The following is a 7,724-nucleotide window of genomic DNA, read 5'->3' on the forward strand; positions in this document are numbered from 1 at the left end:
GGGGGGGGAGGCCTTTGCAGACCATTTACATGCAAAAAAACTTATAACACATACTACAGGAAAGGGAAACCTCAAAAACATAATTGGGGACTCTTTAAATGGTGAAAATCCGATCAGCCATAGCGGAGAGATAGAGATATCATAAGCCAAGAAAACTGTCTTGCCCACAAATTGAAAGTGTATTGAAGATTATAACATCCACTGAAGTAGGCTGTAAACTGAGGGTTATTCCAACATATTGACCCAGGGAAACATTAATTGAACATTCAACCTATAGGAAAAACATTGCCGGGATCATAAAATCATTTGAATGGTCTCTTTAATGTGTGATACTAAGAGGATATTGAGCCGGGCAGCATTGAATATCGGGAACATAGATATCACGAATGCCTGAACAACATTTTTATAGCAATTCATTTGCTAGTTGATAAATTACAGGGTAGCCATTGAGATGAAACAACCAATGCACAGACAAGGTGAAATAGAGCTGTCCTGCTAGAATGGCTAAAACCAAACGCTGCACTTTACAGGCCAATAAGCCCAGCGTAGTGAAACCTCGAGTGTCATTTAGTAGCGCTTATAAATATGTTGATGAACTGTTCCTGGTAGTGGATTTAGAAGTCTGTGTCTGTTACAAATGATATATTACTCGCTACAGTCTGCACCAGAACATTCATAGACATTTAAGAAAACAGGTTCTGTTTTAAGTCAGTCCAAAGCCCAGAATTCATTCCTAATATAGTTTAGAGAGTGGGCCAGATGCTACGCTGTAAACTACCCAGGTATACACAAGCTGCGATAATAAGACTGGACGTGATATACACAGACAAGCTGGCAGCGGTAGCCACTCTCAGGAAATCTTGCCAAAGAAGCTGACTGCAGCTCTATGCCAGCATATTTTACCTTTATAAGGACAACTTGCTCTCCTTCTGCCTCCCGCCTTAATCACATGAATCTGTTGGACAGTAAAACACCGTGAAGTATACACTGAATTCAGGCAGGAGAGGAGGCGGCTGGTCTTGGTTTACAGAGCGCTGCAGCATGCCTTTTGGACAAAACATCTCAATCTCTGTTGGTTTTGAATAACCTCAATGTCTGCCTTTCAAATTGAAAAATAGGGATGAGCAGCATTTGGAAATAGAGTTTTAAATTAAATTGTTTGAGCCATCCCCAGGGCGAGAGATACTTTGCTTAAGTAGTCTTTTTGTGCAAGTAAAAAAGGAGCAGGAGAGAAACCAAGAGACTTCCCTCAATGTGGTATAAAAATAAATCCAAATCCTCACTTATGCTAAAATGACTTAAAGAGGACATATTATGCTCATTTTCAGGTTCATGTTTGTATGTTGTGCCTCTACTGGAGGGAACATTGGGATATAAGCCTTTGCAGACCACATGCACTTAACCAACTGTATATAATAACCTACAGGAAAGTGAAAACTCCCTAGAGCAGTGATTCTCAAATGGGGTTACGCGGACCCCTGGGGGTACGTTGGGGTACTGCAGGGGGTACGTGAGATAATAAATACAAATTAAAAAAGTTAATTAAAAAAATAATCTTAGTAAAATAAGTTAAATAGAAAACACAATTTTATATAAAACATTCCTAGAACCACCAAGGGGGTCCTGGACCCCCTTGGTGGTTCTAGGAATGTTTTATATAAAATTGTGTTTTCTATTTAACTTATTTTACTAAGATTATTTTTTTAATTAACTTTTTTAATTTGNTGAGGGCATCTTAAGCCATCTTTGGCATGCCAAAGATTTTGCCACCGCTCCCGAAGTTGCTGCCGGAGCCTGATAAATTCCACCGGCGGTCATACGATGGCTTAAGATGCCCTCACGAATGCCTTACGAAGGGCAAAATGGACACACGAAGTCAACACGAAAATGAACCTTCACAAGGTCCTTCGGCATTGCTTTGTGATGCCAAAGATGTTGCCACTGCTCCCGAAGTTGCTGCCGGAGCCTGAGAAACTCCACCGGCGGTCATACGATGGCTTAAGATGCCCTCACGAATGGCCCGATGTTGTTACGATCAGAGCCGAATTTGAACATTTCCTTAATCGTGTGTCCATCGGGTGTCAATTTCGGGACAGTGTGACAGGGGCTTAAGGAAGTGGCAGATTTTTTCCGGCTGTGTATTTTCAAATTCTAGCGATCTCGAGCTGGTTTCTCCAAAATTACCTACCCCATCTTTACTGTTATCCTCAAAGCAGACACACTCCCTCCCTCGATGTGCTGTAGGTGTGCCACGCTCTCTGCATCTGTCCAACAGTCAACCGCTGCACCCTGGGAATTGTCTGCCACAGAAAACCCAGACGCTATGCTTCTCCTGCATTTCCATCACTTATTATCTCCATTCAGAGCTTTAAATCCATCTTTAGTTGCTATTGGGTTCTTTGGCTGCTATCAGACGTGAAACAGGGAGACTAAGAGACACTTTTTTTGTATCTCTGGACAACAAATGCAGGGTTACTCACGGAAGAATAACAGATACAAGCACAAATAAATAAATGCTAGGGTTAGCATGGGGATGTGAAGTTACCAGGCTGAAGCAACTATCACTTTGCTCATAAAGAGATTTATATGTAACATAAAACTCACACAGGGAGAAGTTATGGAGTTGGTCAATGACACGAACAGGCTGAAAAAAAAACACTTTAAAATAGTAGCAATCCAGCATATGAAACATAAAAATGTGATACACCTGCATTCACTTTATTGCTTTTCGCACAAATCCTGGTTTAGCGTATATTCATATATAGGTTTGAACACAGCAGTATGCTTGAAAACCCCAGCAGGTTACAGTGCTTTGCTGCCCTGAGTTGTTCTCTATCCGTATATCAAATGAGACACAGTTGGAGGGACGACAAATAAAGTAGTATGTAGGTTTGATATGTTGATAACATGTATGTGTTAAAGAGGCCCTATTATGCTCTAGGGCAGTGCTTCTCAAACTTTTTTCAGTAATGTACCCCCTTTGAAACATTTTCTCAGCCAAGTACCCCCTGACCGATCCCGAACATTTTTGATCGAAAAAGCCTATATAAATAATTACAATATAGTGATGTTCCCTCAGTGTGTGATGTATTAACTCCTTCCTGGTATGCATTACAACAAACTAAGGATAGTTTCATTTTATGCATGACAAAAAATAACATAACACTTTTATAAAACAGATTTTTCCAAGGAGTTTTTCAATTTAAGTAATATGTTAACAAACCAATGAACAAAATGATATATTGTGAAAAACTAATACAATNATCGGGTGTCAATTTCATAATATATCATAATACTTTAACATAATTGTTTGTGTTACTTTCGTTGCAGTTGTATGTCTTAAATGTCATGTAAATGTTGCCTTCGTGTGTGGTTCGTGGCCATCTTCGTGCGAAATTCACAATTCCAAATTCGTGTGTCCATCGGGTGTCAATTTCGGGACAGTGTGACAGGGGCTTTACAGAGCCCCTCCTCCAAATCACATGAACGCGCACATGACCAATGAGGGCACGAGATAAGTTTGTGCACAGATGGAAGGCTGACAGGCAGGTAGGCCATCCAGTTACTTTAGCCTAAATTGATTGGTCGTGCTTTTTACAGGCTTCCACAGATGAATTTTTTCTATAATATTCATTGCTATCGGGATGTTAAGAGCATTCCATTGAATATGACAAAAAGTTTATCTCGAGCCGGTTTCTCAAACTTACATACCCCACCTTTAACTCAAGACACATCAGCACACATTAGTACTCTGAGGAATGAGCCTCCTAAAAATGCTAGTTTCTCACACAGATGGACAACCTTAGTTAGGTCAAGGGAAGGCAGGAAAAGTATGTCTGCTATGGATGATACATGATATAACGGATGAAGAAAGTGTGCTGTTAGACACTCTCTTAATCTTGTTATTATCTGAACTCTTATCTGTACAGTCTGTGATTCACTCTTGTAGTGTCTGCTTTCACGCCTGAATTAACCTGGGAATCAATAAATGTCCACCTTATCTGATCTTGGTAGGATGTTGTTTTTTATAATATTTTGCCTACGTTTGGATTACAGCTGGAAAAGGGACAAAGGAAAGACTTAGTACATTTAAAAAATATGTAAATCAGAGCTTATATTCTCACCTGGCAGGTCAGAGAAGAGTAGGATGCACTCATTGAAGCCATTGGCCAAGAGACGGTCCCTGAGCTGCTGCAGTATGGCCACGCCAATACAGAAGGGGAAAGAGGAGTTACCCAGCAGCAGTGTGTCCCACAGGTGGAAGATCTTGTGCAGCGGAAACACATCTGCATGGCGTGGGATAAAAATAAACACAACAAAAGGGAGATTTTACATAAAGACGGACTAAGACAGTGCCTGAAAAGACATGTCCCCTGGAGGGATGTACAATAGGATTCTGTTAGCGGGACACTAGCGAGCGACACATACGTAGAGGGATAGAGAGAATCTGTTTTTACATAATGAGTGTGATTTGCATGTGCTAGCTAGAGCATTTACTTAACATGGCTCTTAAATGGGAAGCTCACCAAGCAGTATTGTGCATTGGCAAGATTGCTCGGAGGGAAATGTGATGTGGGGGAAGCAGCTGGGAAACTGTTTTTAGGTGGGTGTTGTTTTAAAATGACAGGAAGAACATCAGGGGGCTGAGGAGCTTTAATGCGAGGAACCTGCACAAGTTTTTTCAAGCCAACTAAAGCCACATCCTGATAATGTGTCCCACTGCAGCTTTCATTTCACTCATATCACTTATGAATGTAATGTTTCCACCCTGTTAAGATTAATGCACGGGAACCAGTGCCGTCCGCCTGTTTATATCATCCCTTGGTTCGTTATTTGAGTGCTTGTGTGTGTGTGTGTGTGTGTGTGTGTGTGTGTGTGTGTGTGTGTGTGTGTGTGTGTGTGTGTGTGTGTGTGTGTGTGTGTGTGTGTGTGTGTGTGTGTGTGTGTGTGTGTGTGTGTGTGTGTGTGTGTGTGTGTGTGTGTGTGGTGGGTGCAGTGTGAATGTTGTAAGGCTGAGGGAGCTGGAGTGGTCAAAAAATGCCTCAGAGGTTGCACTCCACATTAGCATTCTGCTGGGCAGACTGGTGCATGTGAATGACAGGTGTGTGTGTGTGTGTGTGTGTGTGTGTGTGTGTGTGTGTGTGTGTGTGTGTGTGTGTGTGTGTGTGTGTGTGTGTGTGTGTGTGTGTGTGTGTGTGAATTGAAGATGACCCTTCAACCTTGTCTCGTATTGGATTGGGGATTAGCAGTCAGAGGGGCACACCTTCTGAATACTGGACTCACACACTGCCTCAGGGGGAGGGTGAGGGATAAAGGGGTCACACTACCTCAAACTCTACACCCAAGGATTGGTCCGAGTATGTGTGTGTGTGCGTGTGTGTTTGTGTGTGTGTCACAAACACCTCACTGCAAAGCGCTGATCAAGATCAATTTGGCTACAATTAATGTAAATTAAAGGCTGTGTTCTGTAAATCTGCCGACTTGCAAAGTTTAAAGCAACAATCTAAAATAACATTAAGAAGATAAAACATTATTCAAGCAGTTGTACCGTATGATGGATCTGTACCTAGAATACACAGAGGTTAATGGCACATTATTCAATTTGTAACATTGATCTGTGACCCTTACCTATTTGCTCATATTCCAGCGCTACAATTTTGGAAGATAAAAGCGTACGGCTGCTATGAAATGACAAACTGCATGTTCAGAACCAGCCAAAAAAGGATTAAACCCTGTCTCTGCTACTAACAAAGATAAAAGGGCTCTAACATGATCACAGGTTTCCACAATAAATTAATGAAACCTCCAATTATTGCTGGGATCTGTAATATGTTATCATCTAAAATATTTGGAAAGTTTCAATTGTAGACATCATCAACTTCCAAAAATGATCACAGAACTGCGGGCAGATCATTTGACCACCACAACCTAGGCTGATGTTAATGAATGACACTAAAACTAATTCTAACTTGATTGAACTGAAATGTTTTATTCCCTGTACAAATTGTGAGGATGACATAACACAGTATAATATAAAGCAGTCCGAGTTAACATCCCAAACTACGCTCTCAGAAATGCCCTGAATAGAGCACTTATCAACACTCTCACAATACAAGCTGGTAAGTCTCACCAGAAGCCGAATGCTTTACAAATGTAGCACTCACTGCAGGGCTATCGTAATGGATTCTATTAGAGAAGTGCTTTTTGCTTATTTTCTACAACCCCAGTGCTGCATGCATAAACAAATCTTGGTACAGTGAATAACTCTACCAAAAGTGCCTTTTTTTCAACTATAAAAACAACCTTTAAGTGTATATCCTGACCTCTACATCCACAGGTGCTCCTTTAAGTTATATTAGGGAGGGGAAAGATTTATTAGCAGGAAGTGGTTCACAATTTAAGAGCACTCAAGATCATAAAAAACAAAGGAGTCTAATAAATAGGGGCATAATAAGTTATATAAATCACACCCTCCTCAAGGTTCTCCTGAGGAAGGAGAGCTTGCCAATAAGTGTTGATGTATTCTTCTAATGTACTAAATCCATATTTACTAAAGGCCATTTATTCATACATTTCTGGGATAGAGCGCTTGAAATTGATTTTGTCTGGCACATCCAACCAATGGACCTAGATATACTAAATAACTCCTTTCTAAATGTTACCTCAAAACTCTTTCTCACAAACTGTAGGTTAGAATGATTGTAAAATCATTCAAATGTGATCAATAATTCTTTAAATAGCTGTCTGATTACTGCTATCCCCAAGTTCACAATGGCTTATGCATTGTATCTCATAATGTTACTCAGGCACAACTGGGTGTTACTTTTCCAACTCAGTGCATTAATAGTCTTATTAGTCAGTATTTTCATGAAGAAATGGTGCAAACTAACTCACAGGGAGCAAAAATAATAAGCCTGTAAAGTCTACTACTCAGTTCTGCCATGTCGTCACAGAGACGTGAGACTTGGTACAGAGATGTATCTGCATACAAAGGACCTTTGCTTTTTAAACACTACAGTATAATGTCAACCATCCATTTCTTGCTGGCATTTTGGGAAAGAAATCTCTTTAAACAGTGTTACGCAATGTGTTAATTAGATAACACAGCAATCACTTTACTTATATTTGATTTAACAGCAGTCGCCATTTTATTAGGTGGTCAGTTTAATTCTATTGTCTTCGTTTCCCCCCCTTGCTTTGGTGTTTGCGGTCAAATTTGACCGGTCCTGTTTTAACTGCTATTACATTAACACAAAAACCATTAATCATCACCAAATTTCATTTAACACTCTTTCAAACTGTAAATATTGTATCAGACTACTGGTATACATGAACAACTGCAGTAAATATACAAAGAATAGACACTGAACGTGTATTGCGTGTGCCAGGTGTGATCCATGTGGGGGGATGGGCACATAAGAGCGGGAAATGTGTCAAATTGTTCTGTGTGTGTGCAGGTGTGATTCACATTTGGGCACATAAGGGTGTGTGTGTACAGGGCCGGCTCTAGACAATTTGCAGTCCTAGGCGAGATTTGAGTTGGCGCCCCAGCCAGAGAATCGTACAATAGAAAATATAAAGATCAATAGAGTATCCAAGGAATACACAATAGAATGGGGGGTGGACGTCACATCCTCTAGGGCAGCGGTTTTCAAAGTGTGAGGCGCGCCTCCCCTGGGGGGCGCCAGAGAGCTTCAGGGGAGCCGCAGCGTGAGACACAAAAG

The sequence above is a fragment of the Notothenia coriiceps genome, unplaced genomic scaffold, assembly GCF_000735185.1.
Source record: "Notothenia coriiceps isolate Sejong01 unplaced genomic scaffold, NC01 NC01_scaffold00025421, whole genome shotgun sequence".
Taxonomy (NCBI): Eukaryota; Metazoa; Chordata; class Actinopteri; order Perciformes; family Nototheniidae; genus Notothenia; species Notothenia coriiceps.